General features: G+C 40.2%; 1 long non-coding RNA gene across 1 annotated transcript; it reads left to right on the plus strand.

Annotated features, from left to right (window-relative positions):
• Positions 1-3,600: 3,600 nt before the first annotated feature.
• LOC107831609 (uncharacterized) lies at positions 3,601-5,130 on the plus strand. Its single transcript, XR_001658405.2, has 2 exons — positions 3,601-4,009; positions 4,794-5,130. It is a non-coding gene; the product is annotated as an uncharacterized LOC107831609 (long non-coding RNA).
• Positions 5,131-23,768: the final 18,638 nt, after the last annotated feature.

Genomic DNA, 23,768 nt, shown 5'->3' on the forward strand with positions numbered 1-23,768 from the left:
CTCTTTTCTTGTCTTTTCGTGGCTTTTTGCTTTTATTTCCATGCTCTTGGGTCCTTAAACCTCATGTACTGCAAACACACTAAAAATACATAAGTATAGGCTATAATTGCATTCAAAACAAGCTAAAACCTAAGCAATTTGCATTGAAATGTGCCGAAATTCTCTGGCACATTAGTATGCTCAGACTAACTGTCCGTCTAAGGGTGAAATATATGCTCAGTTCGACATATGTACCCAACTCACACTGTATTTCCCTCCATAAATGCGAGGTGAACTGCGTACCTCGATCAGAAATGATATACACTGGCACACTGTGAAGACAAATCTCTACCAGCCGCTCTGAAAAATAGGAAAATGCCACTGGAATGAAATGCGCTGACTTGGTCAATCTGTTCACAATGACCCAAACTGCATCAATCTTCCTCTGAGTCCGTGGGAGTCCAACAATAAAATCCATAGTGATACGTTCCCACTTCCACTCGGGAATCTCAATCCTCTAAAACAAACCACCAGGCCTCTGATGCTTGTACTTTACTTGCTGACAATTCAAACACCGAGCTACATGTGCAACTATATCCTTCTTCATCCTCCTCCACTAATAATGTTTTCGCAAGTTCTGATACATCTTGGAGGCACCCGGATTAATAAAATACCGGAAACTATGGGCCTTCTCTAGAATCAACTCACGAAGCCCATCCGCATTATGCACACAAACACGACCCTACATCCTCATAACTCCATCATCTCCCACTATAACATGCTTGGCATCTCCGTACCGCACTATGTCCCTAAAGACAATCGAATGAGGATCATCATACTGTCGCTCCCTGATACGCTCAAAGAAAGAAGATCGAGCGACTATGCAATCCAAAACACGACTAGGCTCAGAAATATCCAACCTCACAAACTGATTAGCCAAAGCCTGAACATCTAATGCAAGTGGTCTCTCACCGACTGGAATATAAGCAAGGTTGTCCATACTGGTTGACTTCCTACTCAAAGTATCAGCCACCACACTGGCCTTCTCGGGATGATACAAGATGGTGATATCATAATCTTTTAATAGCTCCAACCACCTCCTCTATCTCAAATTGTGCTCCTTTTGTTTGAAAAAATACTGCAAACTCTTATGATCCGTGAACACCTCACATGACACGCCATATAGATAGTGCCTCCAAACCTTCAACGTGTGAACAATGGCTGCCAAATCTAAGTCATGAACTAGGTTATTCTTCTCATGAATCTTCAGCTATCGCGAAGCATATGCAATAACCTTGCCACCCTACATCAATACTGCACCAAGTCCAATACAAGATGCATTAGAATATATGGTATAAGGTCCTGAACATGTGGGCAACACTAACATTAGCACCGCAGTCAAAGCAGTCTTGAGCTTCTTAAAACTTGCCTCACACTTGTGTGACCATGTGAACGGGGCACCCTTCTGGGTCAACCCGGTCATCGGGGCTGCTATAGATGAAAATCCCTCTACAAACCGACGGTAATAGCCTTCCGATCCTAAGAAACTACAGATCTCTGTAGCTGACGTGCGTCTTGGCCAGTTCTTGACTGCCTCAATCTTCTTTAGATCCACCTGAATACCCTCTGCCGATACAACATGACCCAAGAAATCAACAAAACTCAACCAAATATGCTACTCATGCTCCCCTCGACTATGGGAGTATATCAAACTATCATCAATGAAGACAATCACAAAGGAATCCAGATAAGGCTTGAACACTTGGTTCATCAAATCCATGAACGATGTTGGGCATTTCTCAGCCCAAATAACATCACTAAAAACTCATAATGCCCATACCGAGTCCAAAAAGTTGTCTTAGCGACATTGGATGCCCTAATCCTCAGTTGATGGTAGCCAGATCTCAAATCAATCTTCGAAAATACTTTGGCACCCTAAAGCTGATCAAATAAGTCATCAATCCTCGGAAATGGATACTTGTTCTTGATGGTGACCTTGTTGAACTGCCGATAATCTATGCACATCCTCATCGATCTATCCTTCTTCTTTACAAACAACACCATTGCACCCCAGGGCGAGATGCTAGGTCTAATAAAGCCCTTATAAGGCAAATCTTGCAACTGATCCTTCAATTCCATCAACTCTGGTGGGGCCATACAGTATGGCGGAATAGAAATGGGTTGAGTGCCCGGAGCCAAATCAATACAAAAGTCAATATCCCTGTCAGGTGGCATCCCCGGCAAGTCTGCAAGAAATACCTCTGAAAACTCAAAAACAACTGGTACATAATCCATGGAAGGAATCTCTTGACTAGAATCATGAACATAAGCCAAATAAGCTAAACACCCCTTCTCGACCATATACTGATCCTTCATATAAGAGATAACCCTACTGGAGAAATGACCAGGAGTCCCCCTCCACTATAATCGAGGCAAACCTGGCAAGGCTAAGGTCACTGTCTTGGCGTGACAGTCCAATATAGCATGGTAAGGTTATAGCCAATCCATACCCAATATAACGTAAAAATAAACCATATCGAGAAGCAAAAGATCTGCGCTGGTCTCAAGACCTCCAATGACAAACACACATGAATGATAAACATGATCTACAATACTAAAATCTCCCACAGGTTTGGACACATACACTGTAGAGCTCAAAGAATCACGAGACACAGCCAAATAGGGAGCAAAATAGGATGACACATATGAATAAGTAAAACCCGGATCAAATAGAACTGAGGCATCTCTACTACAAACTGAAACAGGTACCTATGATAACCGCGTCAGATGACTCAACCTCAAGTCTGGCTGGAATAGCATAGCATCGGGGCTTGGGTCCACCACTCTAAACTACATCTCGAGGACGGGCCCTGTCTTGTTGGCCTCCACCTCTAGCGGTCTGACCTCCACCATTAATGCCTCTACCTCGCGTGAGCACATGATTTTTTCCTCGATCAAAATGCTCCTACAAAAATCACACAATAGATTTTTGTAGTTCATTTTAATTTTTTTATAAAATTTTAGGAATATTTGTTTAATTGTTTGCATTTCTGTTGCATTTTTTGTATGTATTAAAAGCATAGAAAATACCCGAAAAATATACATTTAAGTCTCATGCATTCTAGGGTTCATAGTTGCATTTTTAATTTAGTTGTTAATTAATTTCATTAATAAACAAAAAAAATATAGATTATTCCACATTTTAGCTTCAGTTTTATAAATTAGTACATTTCTTGCATTAATTCTAAATCAATTAATTATTTTAGTGTTAGAATTAGATAATTAAGTCAATTTTATTATTAGGTCTTGTATAGGATTTAATTTAGGTTTAATTAAGTTCATTAATATTTAAAAAAATGAAATTAAAAGAATTAAATCAATTCAAGGAAGAGAAAAGAAAGAAGGCATGTTTGAACTCGAATTGGGCCAAACCTGTTTCAAAGCCCAAAATTTCCCCCAATAATCAACCAGCCCAACACCTGCCCAGTCCAGCACCCATAAATTAACCAAAACGGCGTCGTTTCAGTAACAATCAATCCCAGCCATTGATCACCCTTGATCTAACGGACTGGAACTAGCCTACCCCTTTACATATAATTGTCCTAACCATACCCCTAAACCTAGAGACCCCTCCCCATTTCCCCTCCATCTCTCCAAAGTTGCAAACCCTAGCCATCCTCAATCTCTATTCCCTCACCACCAGCCGCTGCCCGCCGGAAATCGTCTCACGGCGGCGGTGGCGTTCCAAACTCGCCCTAATTGTCACCATGTAATCACCATTCCCCCCTCTTTCCAAATCCACCACTAGTTTCCCCTAAATCCCCACCAAATCCTTCTAATTTCGGATCTAAAAGTCCAGCAAAATAAACCTAATTTGTTTTCCCCCCTTTCTGATTCCTTTGCTCATAGCTAGTCATTGTGACCTAGAACTTACGTCAATGGAGTTTTCTTGAAAAGAACAATCAATTGACGATGGTTGTTGTTCACTCCAAGTCTTCAGAGTTTTACTTCAGTCCATCCTTTTTCTTGGGTATTCTCTTATCCCTTCTATCTTGTCTTGTTGATTGTGTTTGTTCTAACATTGTGTTTTCATAAAATAATTTAAAAAATAGTGTTCTTTTAACCACTGTTAAAATTTTGTTTTCTTCCGTTGTGCATTTTCATTTAATTTTTGTTCTGATTAGGCTTTTCTGTTTCATTAATTAATGAGCTGAACTTATAGTTCTTTAGCATCATATCTAGTTCAATCATTTTGGCATTTAAAATTTACATGTTTGTCATTTGATCTTCATTTGAAATAATGTGTGTTATAGCCCACTGGTTTGAAATCATGTGTGTTACTGGCTTGGGAAGTAGAAAGCCCATTGGTTTGGGCTTGAGTTTTGGGTCAGATGGCGCAGTTTGGTACTAGTTTGGGAAGTAAATACAGGGGTGTCAGGATAAGGTGAGGTTTGCATGCAAAAAAATAAAGACAGCTCGGTTATTTTTAGGGTCTAGGAGGTAAAATATCAAAGTGTGAAGGGTAAATAGTGAATTAAAATCAGGATAGGGCTTCCCTAGAATTGCCTATAAAAAAATCCTTCTCATTCATTGAGGGGACGAGAAGAAGAGACCTGAAAATCTTCTGAAAAATCCAGCTTCCAATTTTCTGATTTCCTTTCTATTTACAAAAGTTTGGAAGGGGTTTTCTTTGAATTTCTGGGTTCATGAGCTGAGATATGAGCTGACATTTTGCTACTGATTCAACTGTTTTCTGCTATCTTTTACTGATCTTAGAGATACCCTTTCTCATTCTGTTTACATGTTGTATCCAGGTACTTTTTGAATCATGAATGGCAAATGGAACGTGAACATGCTTGTATGGAAGATATATTCATGCTGAAATTAATGGAGTTGCTCATGTTAAATTTCAACATTCATGTTCTTTTAAGCTATTAAACTCTTTTTCTTTCTTTTCTTTTTTAGCTCTTACTTAAAAATGATAAGCTTGCTGTTTTATTCAATGGTTAGTTGGTTGTTCAATAACAAATGCTTAATAGTTTATTTTATGTACTGGATTTGCGTGAGAATTTAGTTCGTTGAAGACAATGTATAAACAGCTCGTCCTTGTCTGCTCATCGAATTGGATATTGATTAATGTGTTGGTAATGATTCATGTGGGGAAAGTTGATGGATCTATTCTGAGGTCCAAGTTTTGTGTACTCTTAGGAAAAGAAGCTCTATGTTCAATCACTAAATCAACTCTCTTATTTGTTTCCTTAGCATTTATGTATAGTTAGTATGATCGAATTGACTTAATGGTAGCTATTGGATCTTTTAGTTCACAATTTTATTCTAGTTTGTTGCTATTGATATTTGTGTTCCTTCATGACTCTTGTTACAGTTAAGGGATTGCAAGGGCTCTTATGTTTGTGAAGTGTTCTGTCATGTTATTGCTCTATTTTAGTTGAAAGTAGTTCGAAATTTGGTGATGAATCACATTCCTCCCCTTTCCTTGTAGCATGGTCTTTGGGGTTGAGAAATAAAATAACAGGAATGGGTTTAGAGAAAATCTTAAAGTGGGTCTCATCATGTTTTAATTCACTTTCTTCGCCTTACCTTATTTAATAGTTACTTTCTTTCGTCATTTGTTTGCTTCATGTATTCTGGCTATTTTGTTGGCTTGATTAGTTAATTCTCCATGCTTTGTGTACTTGGACGGTTGCTTTGCTAGAGTAGAGTTAAGTGATGGTTGGGCAGTGAGAATTGTGGTATGATCAAAGCCCATTAGTGGTTAATTGGTATGCATGTTTTAGAATTGGGCTTGGTCAAATGTATGAATTTAAAAGCTTAAAAAGGAATGAGCTTGAAATTTAGTAAAAGTACTCCATAATCTCGGGCTCCTTCTTGCCCACAATCACCGCATTAAGAACTACACAACCCTGAACATTCGTTAGTTTGCTTTAGGCGCGCTATAATAAATCTTCATAGTTATGGGTACGGTTTCCGTGACGTAGTTGTTATACGTAATTTTCAAATCCTGCTGTACATTTTATGTGACCCGACCACAATTTCTAACAATTTTTTAATAAAATAAGCATGTCACGAACCACGGGTGCATTTCATGTAGCGTGGTTTACGATGTGCTCTAAAATAAATAAGTGTACGACGATCGTGAATAAATTCATAAACACTAAAAGCGGTTAGAAAGTGAAAAATGCACGTAGATTTAAAATGTGTAATTAATCAGATAAATTAGGCCATTAATAACAGTTGAGCGACTGAGCTAAAACCATGGAACTCGGGAATGCCTAACACCTTTTCCCGGGTTTACAGAATTTCTTACCCGGATTACTGTGTTTGCAGACTATAAATAAGAGTCAAACTTCCTCGATTCGGGATTTTAAACTGGTGACTTGGGACACCATAAATTATCCCAAGTGGCGACTCTGAATTTGAATAAATAATCTCGTTTCAATTTTGTCACTTTAATTGGAAAAACTCCCCTATACCCCTTTTGGGTGGAAAAGGGAGGTGTGACAGCTTGGGCGACTCTACTGGGGACCAAGAACCCGGAACTTCTGGTTCAGGGTTCAAGAATTCGAGCTTAGAATAACTATTATAGTTGGCTTTATTTATTATCTGATTTTTATATGTTTGAGCCTAATGTGCTAAATGACGTTTTTTACCTCTTTGATATTGTTTGAACTGTATATAAACTGTTACGAAACCCTCTTCTCTCTGAATCTTCTAAATCATCTGGGAAGTGTGAACTTCGTGTGACTTCTTTTCTATTAGAGTCATATCCCAATTTTAGAACCCAGTATGCTGTACCCCCTCGGCTCGAGCTGTCCGCTCGAGTAAGCCAGGTCTAGAACAAATACACCCAGGTTATTAACTTAGAATAACATAGCCTAAAGATGGATCCCTAGTAGGAACGCTTGTTTGCATCACGTGCATTTGACTTTGGGGACTCAACACGGGGGTTAGGTCCATCTAGAACAAGTGTACCCGAAATAAAAAACCATCCTGATGCATTCTACGTGCTAATTATACATTCATTTGATTCGTATTGCATGTTGACCGACTTCTAGAATAAGGAAGAAAAATTGAGAAAAATCAAATTGAGGTAGATGAGAGGAAATTACCCGCCTTTGAAAAAATCTGGTGTCCAAAATATCTCGAAGCTCTGCCGGAATTTTTGAAAAACAAAAAGAAAAAAAGGGAAAAGTTATTTCAAAGTGTTTATATTTTTCTTTGGCGTCAAAACTAACCGAACTACGCGGGTTTTATTCTCACCGGATGTGGGATACGTAGGCGACCCTCATCCGGTCCAGCCCTGCTTTTGCAAAAAACAATAATAACCAAAAACGTGAAATATTGCCATTTTTGTCACAAATAAAGTTAGGCGATGCCGTTTTTGTCTAAATAGCCAGAAATGTCCCGACAGGGCGCGGGAAGGCTGTTTTTGCATGAATAGCCACCTATGGTCCTTTTTCAAATTTCTGGCCAATTAGCGAACATAGCCCTAAAATTTTCCTTCCTGAAGTGCTAAAGGGCCATATTCGCAAAGGTGTTTCGTTTTGAGCAAGTTGTTTGAGTTGAAATTTTGCAAAAAAATAATAATCTTCCTTTTGGGTCAAAATAAATCATGGTTTTTTTAACCGGTCACTTTAAATAAATGTGCAAGTTGAGCACTATTGAAAATGAACCTTTCAAAGTTGTAGAAGAAATCCCGATAGGACTCCATATGTGGTGGAATGATCTGGGGGAAGTCAGTAGAGGTGTTGCAATAAAAGCTTTAGGCTGGATCATTGGTCTCTTGAAGATTAAATCAAGGTTGGACATAATTGAAGCTTTAATACCATTTTGGGACCCGGCGCACAATATTTTCCATTTCTCTGATTTTTAATTAACCCCTACACTTGAGGAGATAGCAGGCTATGCTGGCTTTAACGGAAATCTCAGGAGCCGATACCTAGTGGCACCAAGAGCTGGAACCCCTCACAAGTTTCTGGATCTTCTAAGTATTAGTCGGGAAGTCAAAGATGGAAATTTGGCTAAAGGATTTTGCATATTTTACTTCCCATGCCGCCGCTATGGGGACCCCCATGGTTTTGAGGCTCCGGATACCGATTTAATTCATTAAGGGAATAAAGGCAAATGGGAAGCACGTCGGGGACTGGCCTTTATAGTGGCATTCTTAGGCACCCTAATCTGCCCGAGAGGTGATGGACATATAGAGTTGGGGCTCGTAGGAAAGACTGACTTCATGATCAAAAAGACTAATGGCACTATTATACCAATGATCCTAGCATAAATTTATCGAGCCCTAACTGTTTGCCAAGCAGTGGGAAATTTTTTTGAGGGTTGCAACATGCTTTTACAACTCTGGATGGAAGAACACATTTGTCATCGTTCGGGGTACATGAACTATGGTCTGACTGGTCTTAACTGCATTGAAGAACATGAAAACAGGGTTCTACGCCAACTGGGCAGGTACCAAACTGTCCCTCATGATGAAGATTTGAGTCGACAAGTTATTGAACTAGGTCCAAAAGCAGCATTCCCGGAAGAAAAAGTTCGCTAGATTTGGCATCAGTGTAGGTTCCTGAAGCCACAAACTCAAGTACGAGATTTGTCCAAGGGTGAGGTAGAGTCTAGATACACGGTCTGGTATGGTAAAAGGGTTCAAGCCCATCAAGAGCCTGAACGGCCCGCCAAAAGTCCCCACGTACAACAGTTCACTGATGGGGCACAAGAACAATGGGATTGGTTAGCAAAGGAGAAAAGATACAGGGTTACGATAAGCAGATTAGAAGGGCAAATTAGAGATCTTAAATTTGGTAGTAGTGTGTAGGCTGCCGCTGATGAAGGAGAGAAGAAAAAGTTGGCCCGAGAAAATGAGGCCCTCCGAGCCCAGATTCAAAGGATGAAGGTAGTTGCTGAAAACCCGGAGAGGAGCAGAACAGATGAAAGACTTATAAACGATCTTAGGCGGAAAGTATGTGACTATGGGGTTGATTTGGAAAAGACTGAGGGTGAACTAGCAAAGGCCCGATCAATGTTGGCCAGGAATGCGAAAGAACGGGCAAGTTTCGTTCAACAGTTGAAGGAGAAGTACGACGAAGGAATCACAAGTCTGAAGAAAAAGATCAATACCCTTGAGAGTGAAATGACCAAGCAAGCAAAGAAGTTCAAAGCAGAAAGAGAGCACTAATATGCATTGATGTCACAACTAGAGGAGGACCTACAGCAATTGTAAAAGCAAAATCATATGGCCACACAAGTTTTGGAGACCATATCTCAACAAATTAGACGTTTGCTCCAAGAGAAGGGCGTCATCAGGGAGAGGAGTAGAAGAATGGCAGACCATATTGTGATGAAGTGCAATGAATGCGAGGACATGACCGGGTCCTTGTTCTTCACTGCAATGATTTTTGTCCGTCAGATAATTGATGACCTATTTCACCTCCAAGAAGATATGGCACGTAGGCCCTCGGCGAGACCGACTGATGTCCCGCGGGCCTTTGGAGCAGTATTAGAGGCACTTATGTATTCCTAATTTTATTTTCGAGTTTGTATTTTAGTTTCTTTTGGAGTATGTTAGTCCATTTTGAGTCTTGTTTTTTCAATGTTTAAGTTTGTATGATGGAGTTGTTGTAATAGAGGAAAATCAGAATGTATTATTTTTATGAAATTTTGAAAACCCAAAAATATTTCTTTCTCTTATTTCACATTTATCTCCCGAACTACGTAATGATATGATTCATGCGATGTCATGATACGTAGGCAATCCCTATAGGATTCAATCAGAACCATAAAATGAAAAGAGGAAAGAAAATCAAGTGGAGAGAGAGAGAGTGGCAAAACAAGAGAACAAAAGCGAGAGCAAAAAAAAAGGGAGCGACAAGAACCGAGTGGGAAAATAAATAATGGATGAATGAGGGCAGTAGTGAGAAAGAAAGAAAAAGAGAGAAGAGAAAGTGCAAAGTGAAAAGAGTTAGTTAAGTCCGGGATGAAATATGCAACCGTTCAAATACATAATAGAAACCTTTAATTTTTCAGGTGCATTGCATCTCAAACGTGCAATTGCTTATCTGTTAAACCCTTAAACACTAACAAGTTTGTTGTTGTCATTTAGTACAAGAAGATGGTTAGTTTATTTGGCATTCTAGCAAGCCACCCATATAATACCAGGTGTAAACAAAAGGCGATCATGGCTGGCAAAGAATTGGACGCGAGTGTTAATTACCCGCCAAGAGAGAAGGAGGAATCTGAGCCTGATTTGAAAGAAGAGTTACATAATCTGAAGCACCAAATGGCCGAAATATACCAGGCATGGATGAAAGGGCATCCTCCATCTTCATACCCTGCCAACCCTACTTTCATTCCACCACTAGTTCAATCTCAACAATCCCACATTGTTGATTTATCCCCACAACACGGACCAAGATTCACCCCTTACTACCACTATCATGACACCACTTCATAAACCATCCAAGCTCCACCAGCCAAAGAAACCACATACCTCGCTCCGCCAGCTACCCCTGTCTTCGTAGCACCTCCGCCAGCTACACTCCAACAATCTTCTAGTGAGCCGGTATTTCAAGCCCAAGATAACTAGTATTATGCCCCAGAGCCCACCTTCAAAGTCCCAGATCACTACTCCTACACTCCCTACTTCAAAATTCCTGTCGAAACTGAGAAGCCACCCAAAATCATGGAGCAAGAGGAGACATTTAGGAAGGTAAAGAGCTTGGAACAGTCATTGATAAATATGCAAGGTTTAGGGGCCAAGTGAGTGTATCTTATAAGGATCTGTGCTTATTTCCTGATGTCCAGCTACCTGTCGGATGCAAAATGCCCAAGTTTGACTTGTATGACGGGCACGGAGACCCCGTGGACTACTTGAGAGGATTTTATAGCAAAATGAGGGGAGCTGGTGGGAAAGATGAACTGTTGATGGCATATTTTAGCCAAAGTCTGAGCGGTGCAGCATTGGAGTGGTACACCCACCAGGACAACAGTAGGTGGTACACTTGGGATGATCTGGCCCAGGCTTTCACTCGACATTTCCAGTACAACGTAAAGATTGTCCCAGATCGCCTGTCTTTGACTAAGATAGAGAAAAAGCCCAGTGAGAGTTTCAGGGAGTGTGAGCACGTGATTTTTTCCCTAAATATGATTATTCTCAAAATCCCAAACAAAATAATTTTCCTTTATATTTTACAATTTTTGTGCATTTTGGTGTCATTTTCTGATAATTGTTGCATTCTATTTGCGCATGTTAATTTTTATAAAGTACAAAAAATATGCATTTTTGCGTTTAGGTTTTAGTATCAATTAAGGGTTAATTTGTTTTAAAACAAAACATGAAAATCACAAAAATTAGTTCACTTTCGCATTTTAATGATTTTTATTATGAATTTGTCATGAATTAGTTTTTAAACAATTTTAGGCATTAGTCAGTTTTAGTTTTTAAAGTATATTAGGATTTTATTTTAATTGTTGAAATTCTATAAAATCAGAAAAAATAATTACAAAATTACAAAGTGGAAAACAAATAGATAAAATGAAATAAAAAAATACAAGAAAGGAAATTGAGTGAGAAGCAAAGGGCTGGCCAATTTTGGGCCAAATCAAAAGAAATTTTCAGGACCAAACGCCTTAAACCATTGCAAACCAGTCCAGCCCAAACCCTCAACCCGGTCCAGTCCCTAGTAAGTCCAAACGGTGTCGTTTTCCCCAGCCCCAATCACGACCGTTGGATCTCATCAATCCAACGGTCCGGATCTAACTAGGTTGTTTGTATATAAATGTCCGAAAACTCCCCCCCCCCCCAAACCATTTGCCTCATCTTCCTCACCCTACCCATCCTCAATGAACCCTAATCCGCACCGCCATCAAACCCCTCGTCGGCGGTGAACGTCACCTGCACCGTTCAAGCCCAAAATTACACCACTCGTCCTCCTCACTCCCATCTTTCCGTTCCACCCACTGGTTCCCCTCGAATAAGGCCGAAGCTCGTCGAATCTTCGACTGAAGTTTTCGGTCAGATCGCAGGTTGATCCAAACCAGCCTAAAGTCATACCACACAATCCCCGGTCTTCCCTCAACACTAATCCGTGATTATTTTCCTTCAAATCTCTATGAAACGGCTCGAATCTTAGATCTAAGAATTTCTGGCCAAAACCCTAAACCAAAATCTTTGTGATTTCGAACCGTAGTATCCTTAACCATGTGTTCTCTTGTAAGAACACATGGTTAGGGATGTTACGCGTCAAAAATCTAAAAGGATTCAGACGTCTGTGACTGGCCAGAGTTCCTCGCGCTTCTGTGAGTCTTTCATGTTTCTTTTCACTCGCATGGTTGAAGTTTTAGTTACAGTTTTTGTTTCATTAATTGTTCTTTTAATTTTATGATTTATTTATATTAGTATAATTCTGTCAATTGCTGATTAGTTTTGAGTTGATATTTTTTTGAATGATTGTGAGTTTACGGGTTAAGAATTAGTTTAAATTCATTTAATGTTGATCATGTTAGCTTAAGCTTAGTTTGATTTCATTTAGTTTGATTGAGTTGGTATAATTGAACAATTGGGTTTGGTCAGTTTGATTAGTTGATTTCTGGTGGCTAATTAATCAATTTCAGTTAGTTTAGTTTAACTTAGGGGATTGGTTATAGCTATTAAGGATGGGGGTAGTTTTAGTAACTTTGAGAAGCCTTCAAGGGTAGTTTGGGTATGGAAAAGGGTAGTTCTGATAGGAATAGTAATTTCAAAGCATAGGAAAGGGCAGTATAGGTATTGTATGGGTAGAAGAATACCCTAGGGCCTTCTAGAATAGGATTTTAGTGCACATTTCAGCACAATAGGGGTGTTTACTTGTTTAGCAAGTCAAGAATAGAGGGACTAAACTGAAATAAGGGAGGGACTAAAAAAGAAGGCCTAAAAATCTGATCTACTATCTTTTTGTGCCTATATAAGGGCATGAAATGCCTTGGGAAAGGGGCTTTTTCTTCTTCCTTCAGCTCTAAGCTCGAAAATCCCCACAAAAGGCTCTCCTCCCTGCTTTCAATTCTAGTTAGTAGGTCCAGTCCAGTATTCAAAAAATAAAAACATCAAAAAATGAAGAAATCAAAAACAATCTTACAGTTTCATTATTAGTTTTTGGATTTCAGTTGGGTTTTGGGTTTAGCAGTATTGCAGAGGTGCTCAGGTTCAGCTGTGAGGGCTAGGAGTGCATTTGAAGTGTGTGTTGAATTGATCTGTGGAGGCTGTTTGTATTTCTGGTTTTCAAAAGCAGTTCCTGGCATGTTCTGTGGTATATATTGTTGAGTTTGTTGTTGTTGCTGTTCAGAGTAGTTGACTCCTTACCTTCTCATATTTTCATTTATCCAGGTGCACAATTGTACCCCTGATGAATGTGAGCTCAAATAGGCAGAAATGAATTATTTGAAGAATCAATGTACATGCAGAACTGAGTTCTGATTTAGCTAGCTTCCAGATCTAAGTATTCAGTATTCAATTCATGGATATTGTTTAAAGTTTTGCTTGCTTTAGTGCAAATAGACTATATGGACTGTTATATTTTAGAGTCATGTGAATACTATGAAGTGAACACCAGTGTTAGTCGATTACATGATAGATTGATAGCAATGTTGGCATGAATTGATTCAGAAATAGCTCGTTTGCTTCATGTTATTGAGATTGTGTTTATAGCTTGGTTTTACCTTGATGATGTCTAAGAAACTCACCAGAATGTCATTAGATGAATTAGCCTGTATATGAAGTAGGAATTCAATTGATTAACTTCTTTCTAAGTTAAGTAGATATGTGCTATTTCCCCTTGGCTGATTATTGAATACTTGCAATAACTTAGAGATAATTTCAAAGGGTTGTCGGGGTAAGCAAATCAAAGCCTCGCTGGGCTCAACGATAAGCCATCTCAGGCTGTTACGCGAACAGCCTTCATGAGTTTGGACCTCTCAAGGGATTCGATCCCAAGTGTTGAAGTTTGTCGCCTGGGCCTCCCTTTCATTTGCCTGACCCAAATTTTAGGCCATTTCTGAGGCCCATCAGTGGTCCAGTCCATTGTATAAGTTGGGCCACTGAACTTTATTTAGTTTACATATAATTAAGTTCTATTTTTAGGGATATTTGATCATTAGAAAATTGTAAGTTACTTTCAAAAATGGTTTTTTTTGTTAGAAATGAAATTCGCTCAACACAAATCACGTATGCGGGCTGTCAACAAGTGGTTATTATAATGATTAGAATTTGGGATGGCCATTTAGCAAATTCCACGGTCTCCCCCAAGTAATATTACGTTAGAATCTTTAGGCGCGATTTTAATTAAAGTACCTTCTTAAACTCGGGTGCGCATTGATGCGACCCAAATCCAAATCTCGACGAAGTCGAAATGTATTGACAACCACGGGTGCATTGATTGCGACGTGGATCGAAACGCGTTTTCACGACGTTGCAATTCTTTTAAAATAAATAACAATAAAAGCGGTTTACGAATAAAAAGCACATAAGTTAGCATGTATTGAAATCAGATGAAATCAAATACAACGGTTAAGCGACCGTGCTAGAACCACGGAACCCGGGAATGCCTAACACCTTCTCCCGGGTTAACAGAATTCCTTACTCGAATTTCTGGTATGCGGACTGTTAACAGAGTCATAAATTTCCTCGGTTTGGGATTCAACTGGTAACTTGGGACACCATTAATCTCTCAAGTGGCGACTCTGAATAATTAATAATTAAATCCCGTTCCGATTGTCCTTTAAATGGAAAAACTCATTTACGCCTTTTGCGGGGTGTAGGTAATGAAAAAGGAGGTGTGACAGGGAGTATGGTTTCTGACGGAGAGAACAAGCGGCAAGAGTCAACCCTCCAATGGAGGAAGATGAAATGGTGGAGTACTTTCTTCAAGCCTTAAAGCCTACTTACTTTGGTCATTTGATCTCGACCATATGTAAGTCTTTCAATGAAGTGGTAAAAATGGGAGGAATGGTACAGGAAGGACTCAAATCAAGCAAGATCATGAGTTACTCTGCTATCAAAGCAACTACACAAGCAATCCAGAATGGCACCGGTGGCGTGTTAAGGAAAAAGAAGAAAGAAGATGTTAATATGGTTGTCTCAGGATCGTGGCATGGCCCAAGGGGCTTACCTCACCATTACACCCATCCTCGACCCCAACCTCAGCCCTATACCCAAGCTCCATATAATCCACCCCAACACTACTTCCTACTACCAGACCCTTAGTATTCAGTCAGGCCACCCAAATACCATTTCCCCATGCACAGTCATATGCTCAACCCCCTCCTTACCCGCAATGGCATGCCCCAGCTCCACAAAACCCTAACCTACCTCCACAAACATACCAAAACCCTACTGGTCCCAGCTTTCGACCCAGGCCGGAGTATAAAAGGGAAAATCAGCAGCGGAAACAAACTTTCACCCCGCTTGGAGAGTCTTATGCCAGTCTATTCCAAAGGTTGAGGCAATTGGATGTTCTAAGGCCGATTGAGTCAAAATTACCAAATCCCCCTCCGAAAAACCTGGATTATTTCCTCAGATGTGCATATTGTTCTGATGCTCCGGGGCACGACACAGAAAAATGTTAGCATTTGAAGAGAGCCATCTAGGAGCTTATTGATACAAACCAAATTGTGGTCGAGAGCCCTGAAGCGCCAAATATCAATCAAAATCCATTACCAGCCCATGCCAAAACATATATGATTCAGATAGTGCATAAGGATGGGGAGCCCAAGAGGCCTTCAAAGTCTGTTATGTTGATCCGTGCCAGTGAAAGTAAGCCAGTCAAAACTCCAGTTGATACAAAGGCAACATCTTCGATAGATGAAGGGCTAACAAACAAGCTAAGCACTCCCAATTACAAGCCACCTGTGGTAGCCGTGAAGGGCTTCCCAGATGATGTTGAAACAAAGTAAGGAAAGGCGAAAGTGGTCATGCTGGGGGTAGCAAGTAAGCATGTCATTATGATGGAAGGGGCTCGCATTGCCCCGGTTATTATTAAACCCGTGACCCAGTTGCCGATAGATAACACCAAGGTTGTTTCGTGGAATTACAAGCGAGTGATAGTAACTTATAAAGGGAAAGAAGTGGAATAGGAAGTTAATGAAACTCAGGGGTTGACTCGTTCAGGGAGATGTTTTTCCCTAGAGGAATTAAGGAAAGCTAAGCCACTCAAAGATAATCCAATCCTGGTGAAGAGACCAGTCACCGAAGAGGAGGCGAAAGAATTTTTGAGGAAAATGAAGGTGCGGGATTACTCCATCGTGGAACAGTTGAGGAAGACACCCGCTCAGATTTCTCTTCTATCATTGTTGATACATTCTAACGAGCATCACCGGGCCGTCATAAAGATTCTGAATGAAGCTCATATCCCTAATAAGATCACAGTGAACCATTTGGAGAATATTTCTAACAAGATATTTGAGGCAAACAGGATCACCTTCTCGGATGATGAGCTGCCTCTGGAGGGTACAGAAGACAATCGAGCTCTTTATCTCACAGTGAAATGCGAAAATTATGTGGTCACAAGGGTGCTAGTTGAGAATGGTTCCAGTGCAAACATTTGCCCTCTCTCCACTATGCACAAGTTGAAAATTGATGCTGAGAGGATCCACAAGAACAGTATATGTGTCTGAGGTTTTGACGAAGGGGGAAAAGATCCTATTGGCGATATCCTACTTAATCTGACAATAGGACCAGTTGAATTTACCATGGAGTTCCAAGTACTAGACGTGGCCGTCTCTTACAATTTGCGATTGGGTAGGCCTTGGATACATGTTGCCAAAGCAGTACCATCTTCTTTACACCAGATGGTAAAGTTCGAGTGGGATAGACAGGAAATCATTGTGCATGGTGATGAGAACTTATGTGCTTACAATGATACATCCATCCCGTTTATTGAGGCCGAAGACAGTAAGAGGCCTTGGGTTTACCAAGTTTTCGAAGCAGTGTCAGTTGAAAGGTTCTGGAAGGGGAATGTATTCCAGGTCCAAAGCTAGCTTCTGCAACCGTCATGGTAGCCAATGAAATGTTGAAGAATGGTTTTGTATCGGGCAGGGGTCTGGGCGCATCTTTGCAAGGTATCGTGTAGCCAGTGTCTTTACGTGAAAATCTGGGTATGTTTGGTTTGGGGTTAAAACCTACAAGGGATGATGTGAAGAAGTCTAAAAAGTTGAAAAAGAAGGCATGGTCACTCCTTAAGCCTATCCCACGCCTCTCTAGGTCCTTCGTCAGGCCAGGGGTCGTGAAACACCCGGTGTCATCAATCCCAAAGCCTGTGGTTGATTTTGATAAAGAATTGATTGAAAGGTTCCAGAGTACATTTGATGAGGTGAACATGGTAGAAGTTGGGGAAGGTTCCAGCAAAACATATGTGCAATTTATTGGGCCAAAACTGAAGCTTAACAATTCAGAGGCTACTCCTCTGCCTACCAGGGTTGTAATCCAGATTTTTATTTTTTGCTTGTTTTGATGTACAAGCCCTTCTATCCTTTATTTTCAAATGAAATGCAATTTTCCTTTTTCCATTACTCCTGATAGTGTCATTTTTGTCTTTCTTTGTTCAGTTCTTTTTATGCTGGTTTCAATGACATGACATGCATGAAGAATCTTCGACCAAGTCTTAAAAGCCAATATAACTTTGAAATAATAATCCAAGAAATAAAGTGTGATGATGAAACAGAATATGATGAAGAACAGGCATTTGAGGAAATTAGTAAAGAACTAAATCATTTTGAAGAGAAATCCAAGCCTAATTTGAATGAAACTGAAGCAATCAATTTAGGGGATCTAGCTAATATCATAGAAACCAAGATAAATGTACACTTGGAGACACAAATCAAGGAAGAAATAATCAAAGCATTGTTTGAAAATAAAGATATTTTTGCATGGTCATATGACGACATGCCTGGTTTGAGTACTGACTTGGTAGTTCACAAATTGCCAATTGATCCAGCATTCCCTCCCGTCAAGCAGAAGTTAAGGAAGTTCAAGACTGACATGAGTGTGAATATCAAGGAAGAAATCACAAAACAGTTGGATGCAAAGGTCATTCGAGTCACGCGATACCCCACTTGGTTAGCTAATGTTGTGCCAGTACCAAAGAAGGATGGTAAGACCAAGATGTGCATTGATTACCGTGACCTCAACAAAGCAAGTCCAAAGGATAATTTCCCATTGCCGAATATCCACATTTTTAGTGATAACTATGCCAAGCATGAGATCGGATCTTTCATGGATTGCTATGTGGGGTACCATCAGATCCTGATGGAGGAGGAAGATGCAGAAAAGACAGTGTTGATCATACCATGGGGAACATATTACTACCGGGTAATGCCATTTGGTTTGAAAAATGCTGGGGCAATTTACATGAGGGCAAGGACTGCCGTATTTCATGACATGATACACAAGGAGATTGAGGTTTTTGTAGATGATGTGATCATAAAGTCAAAGCAACAGTCTAACCATGTCGGGGATTTGAGAAAGTTTTCCAGAGACTCCGTAGGTACAATCTTAAGCTCAACCCGCAAAATGTGTATTTGGTGTTCCGTCTGGGAAACTATTGGGGGTTCATAGTCAGTCGGCAAGGCATTGAGTTAGATCCGTCAAAGATCAAAGCTATCCAAGAATTTCCACCACCAAGGATTAAAACTGGGGTGATGAGTTTTCTTGAGCATTTAAAATACATCAGCAGGTTTATTGCTCAACTCACGACAACTTGTGAGCCCATCTTTAAGTTGCTGAAGAAGGATGTCGCGGTCAAATGGACTGATGAGTGCCAGGAGGCATTTGATAAGATCAAGGGGTACCTGTCCAACCCATCTGTGTTGGTCCCACCGGAGCCTGGGAGGCCTTTAATTCTCTATTTGACAATCCTGGATAACTCATTCGGTTGTGTCCTGGGTCAACATGACATCACTGGCAAGAAGGAGCAAGTCATCTATTATCTCAGCAAGAAGTTCACATCCTATGAGGTTTAGTATACTCCCCTTGAAAGGACATGTTGCGCCCTGACTTGGGTAGCACAAAAGTTGAAGCATTATCTGTCGTCCTACACTACTTACCTCATTTCTCGCATGGATCCTCTAAAGTATATTTATTAGATGCCTATTCCCACAGGAAGACTTGCAAAGTGGTAGATTCTGCTCACAGAGTTTGACATCATCTATGTGACTAGGACCGTAATGAAAGCCCAAGCATTGGCCGATCATTTGGCTAAGAACCTAGTGGATGAAGAGTATGAGCCATTGAGGACTTATTTTCCTGACAAAGAGGTAATGCATATTGGCAAGGTTGAGTAGGATGAAAAGCCAGGTTGGAAACTTTTCTTTGATGCAGCCGCGAACATGAAAGGTGTTGGAATAGGGGCGGTGCTTATTTTTGAAATAGGGCACCACTACCCTGTTACAGACCAACTTCGTTTATATTGTACTAACAACATGGCTGAGTATGAGGCATGCATTCTGGGTTTGAGGTTAGCTGTAGACATGGGAGTCCAGGAAGTCTTGGTTTTGGGAGATTCGGATCTATTAGTGCACCAGATTTAAGGAGAATGGGAGACTCGGGATTTAAAGATCATATTGTATCGACAATGTTTGCATGATCTTTGTCAATGGTTCAGATTAGTAGAATTCAGGCATATTTCTAGGATCCATAATGAGGTTGTTGATGCCTTGGCTAACTTGGCATCAATGTTACACCATCCAGATAAGGCTTACGTTGACCCTCTACATATTCAAGTTTGTGATCAGCATGCCTACTATAATATGGTTGAGGAGGAACTTGATGGTTAACCGTGGTTCCATGATATTCGGAAATACATCAAGATGGGGGTGTATCCGTTACATGCCACTGGTGATCAAGATAGAACAATTCGACGTTTGGATAGTGGATTTTTCTTGAGCGGGGGAATTTTGTACAAGAGAACTCCAGATCTTGGACTGCTGAGGTGCATAGATGCTAAACAAGCCACGACTATCATGACCGAAGTGCATTCCGGAGTTTGCGGGCCGCATATGAGTGGGTATGTTTTGGCAAAGAAAATTCTTCGAGCAGGGTATTATTGGCTCACCATGGAACGAGATTGCATCAGCTTCATGCGCAAGTGTTATCAATTCCAAGTGCACAGTGATTTGATTCATTCTTCACCCTCTACGTTGCACACATTATCCGCACCTTGGATCTTTGTTGCTTGGGGCATGGATGTCATTGGACTAATTGAGCTAGCGGCATCAAATGGGCACAGGTTTATTCTGGTGGCCATAGATTATTTCACTAAGTGGGTTAAAGCTATGACTTTCAAATCTGTGACCAAGGAGGCAGTGGTTGATTTTGTTCATTCGAACCTCATTTGCCGGTTCAGAATCCCCAAGGTAATCATAACGGACAATGGCGCTAATCTTAACAGCCATTTGATAAAAGAAGTATGCCAACAGTTCAAGATTATGCATCGAAATTACACTCTGTATCACCTCAAGGCAAATGGAGCTGTTGAGGAGGCTAACAAAATTATAAAGAAGATACTTTGAAAGATGGTGCAAGGTTCTAGGCAATGGCATGAAAATTTGCCTTTTGCTTTAATTGGTTACCGCACTACTATTCTCACTTCAGTAGGTGCAACTCCTTATTTGCTGGTATATGGTACCGAAGCAGTTATACCCGCAGAAGATGAAATTCCATCCCTTCGGATTGTTGTTGAAGCTGAAGTTGATGACGATGAGTGGGTCAAAACCCGTTTGGAGCAGTTAAGTCTGATCGGTGAGAAAAGACTGGCGGCAGTATGTCATGGTCAATTGTATCAAAAGAGAATGGCAAGAGCATACACTAAAAAGGTGTGTCCCCGGAAATTTAAAGTGGGTAAGCAAATATTAAAACGTATTCATCCACAATAGGCTGAAGTTAAAGGCATGTTTGCCCCAAATTGGCAGGGGCCATTTATTGTAACAAGAGTGTTGTCCAATGTTGCTTTGTATTTAACATATATAGAAGGAAAATGTGTAGATATGGCTATCAATTCTGATGCAGTCAAAAGATACTATGTATGATTTCTTTGGTTTGTCTAATCGTATTGTTTGTACTTGGCATGTTTTGAAGATTGGAATGACGAAGGCATTTTATTCTGCTATCTAAACACTTTATCCTTTGTTACCCCTTTCTTTTGAGCCTTATTTATTTTCTTTCATACCCCTCTTTTGGAATCAGAAGCAAAGTTTAGAAATATAGATACAAAAAATAATTAAAAAAGTGAGAGAAGAAAAGAGAAAAAAAAGTGGAAAGACAAAAATGAGAAAAGTAAAGTAGAAGTAAGAAAAGAAAAGAAAGAAAAAGCAAAAGAAAACGTAACAAAAAAAAGAAACTTTTATGTCTTGAACTACGTTCGACCTGATTCTTTTTAAGGATACGTAGGCAGCCTCACGGGTTGGTCCCATCAAAACAAAAATCCAAAATTTCCCAGACTCAAAGAAACTGAGGCAGAAGTTGTGGTTTTGCAAAAGATTTGATTCCAAAAGTTGTAACTTTAAACCCCGTTGTTAAGCTGTCATCCCGCCTTTTCTTTCTAACCCCGTCCAAAGGCTGGTACCCCAGTCCAAAGAAAGACCTTCCGATCAATCTTTGAAATATGCTAAGTCAAGCAAGCTAGAGGTATGAGTCACATTGTAGGTAACACTTTTGTTCGGGAGCACAAGGAAAAATGAATAAATGAGAGTCTTGTTGGTAAAAACCTTCACGGGCATCGTAAGGCTATGGAAAGCTGAGAGAAAACTAAAATGAGAGAGTCTTATTGGTGAAAACCCTCGCGGGCACCTTAAGGTGACAGTGAGTCGAGAGATTAACAAATCAGAGAGGTTTGTTGGTGAAAACCCGTCAGGGCACTACAAGTCGAGTGATGCTCGTGTCTTTGCAGAGAGATTGGATTATGGAAAATCCCGGTTTCGGAGGACGAAGGCGGGGCACAAAATGAAATATGATTAGGTGAACGGTCTGGGCTAATTAATCCGAAATGCATGTCATGATCATTGCAGCCAGCTGCTTCACTCAGATAAGTCTCTCTTCCACTATTCCTCGAATAGTCATCTCTTTCTAAAATTTCCTCTTTGTCTTTGTTTCTCAAAGTCGCTTTGCTTCGTTTTCTTTTGGGTCTACTTCTGTAAGTCTTTTTCCAATGTTAGCCTTGTTAAGCAAGCAAGAAAGATTTCAAAGCTTATTACCAACTTTCAATTGCACAAAGAAAAGTGCGGCCAAATCATACCAGAAATAGCATGATTCAAAATGAGAAATAAGGTGTTAGGGGGAGTTCAAGTGGTCAAATGGTTTCGTGAACTTTGAGGAAATACAGAGGTTCAAATTGGAAGGACATAAATGTAAATGCCAGGATGAGTGCGAGCCACTCGGGCCATTCGGGGTTCTATGGTTGAGGTTCAATCAGAAGGTCAAACAATTTTTTGCCAGCCCAAGGCAGCTAATCGGAACAAAGCATGGCAGTGGAAAGGCCACCTTTAGCAAGAATGCCGCAAACTAACCACCTCATTTTCAAACTGATAAGATTTTCTTTGATTGAAACAGGGGAAGGAAATTTTGTGTTCTGGAGGAACCATCCGTGAGGAAAGCGTGTGCCAGATAGGTTCAACCGTAAGTTCTCAGGACCCTCCTGGATAATGGGATTTAATTTAAAGTTCTCAGGACTCTCCTGGATAATGGGATTTAATTGCAAGTTCTCAAGACCCTCCTAGATAATGGGATTTAGTTTCAAGTCCGTCAAAACCCTCCTGGATAATGGGATTTAGTTTTATGTCTTTAAGAACTTCATAGATAATGAGATTTAGCGTAAGTTTTACATTTAGGAAGTAGAATTTAGCTTTGAAGTTTTCACTCTTAAGATGAGATTTAATTTTAAATTTTCAGGGCCCTCCTAGATAATAGGATTCTACTTTTAAATTCTTATAATTCTTTTGGATAACAGGATTCGATTAACACTCACAGAAGTTCTCGGTACCAAACTGGGTAGAAAAGTTTCTTTTGTTTTGTTTGTTTAGTCACAATATCAGGCGCCCACCTAGAGAACAAGGGAATTCATTTCAAATTTTAAGTCAGCATCAGGTGTCCACCTGGAGAACAAGGGAATTCATTTTTAGTTTTAAGTTGCAGACGCCCATCTAGAGAACAAAGGAATTCATTTCAAGTTTAAGTTGCAGGCGCCCACCTAGAGAACAAAGGAATTCATTTCAAGTGGAAATTCATTTCAAGTTTAAGTTACAGACTCCCACCTGGAGAACAAGAGAATTTATTCCAAATTATAAGTCAGCATCAGGTGGTCACCTAGAGAACAAGGGAATCCATTTCAAGTTTAAGTTGCAGGCGCCCATCTGGAGAACAAGGAATTCATTTTTCAATTTTAAGTTGCAGGCGCCTACCTGGAGAACAAGGGAATTCATTTCAAGTTTAAGTTGTAGGCGCCCACCTGGAGAACAAGGGAATCCATTTCAAGTTTAAGTTGCAGGCGCCCACCTGGAGAACAAAAGAATTTATTTCAAATTTTAAGTTAGCATCAGGCACCCACCTGGATAACAAGGGAATTCATTTCAAGTTTAAGTTGCAGGCGCCCACCTGGAGAATAAGGAAATTTATTTCAAATTTTAAGTCAGCATCAGGAGCCCACCTAGAAAACAAGGGAATTCATTTCAAGTTTAAGTTGCAGGCTCCTACCTAGAGAACAAGGGAATTTATTTCAAATTTTAAGTCAGCATCAGGCGCCAACCTGGAG

The sequence above is a fragment of the Nicotiana tabacum genome, chromosome 20 (assembly GCF_000715075.1).
Source record: "Nicotiana tabacum cultivar K326 chromosome 20, ASM71507v2, whole genome shotgun sequence".
NCBI classification, from domain to species: domain Eukaryota; kingdom Viridiplantae; phylum Streptophyta; class Magnoliopsida; order Solanales; family Solanaceae; genus Nicotiana; species Nicotiana tabacum.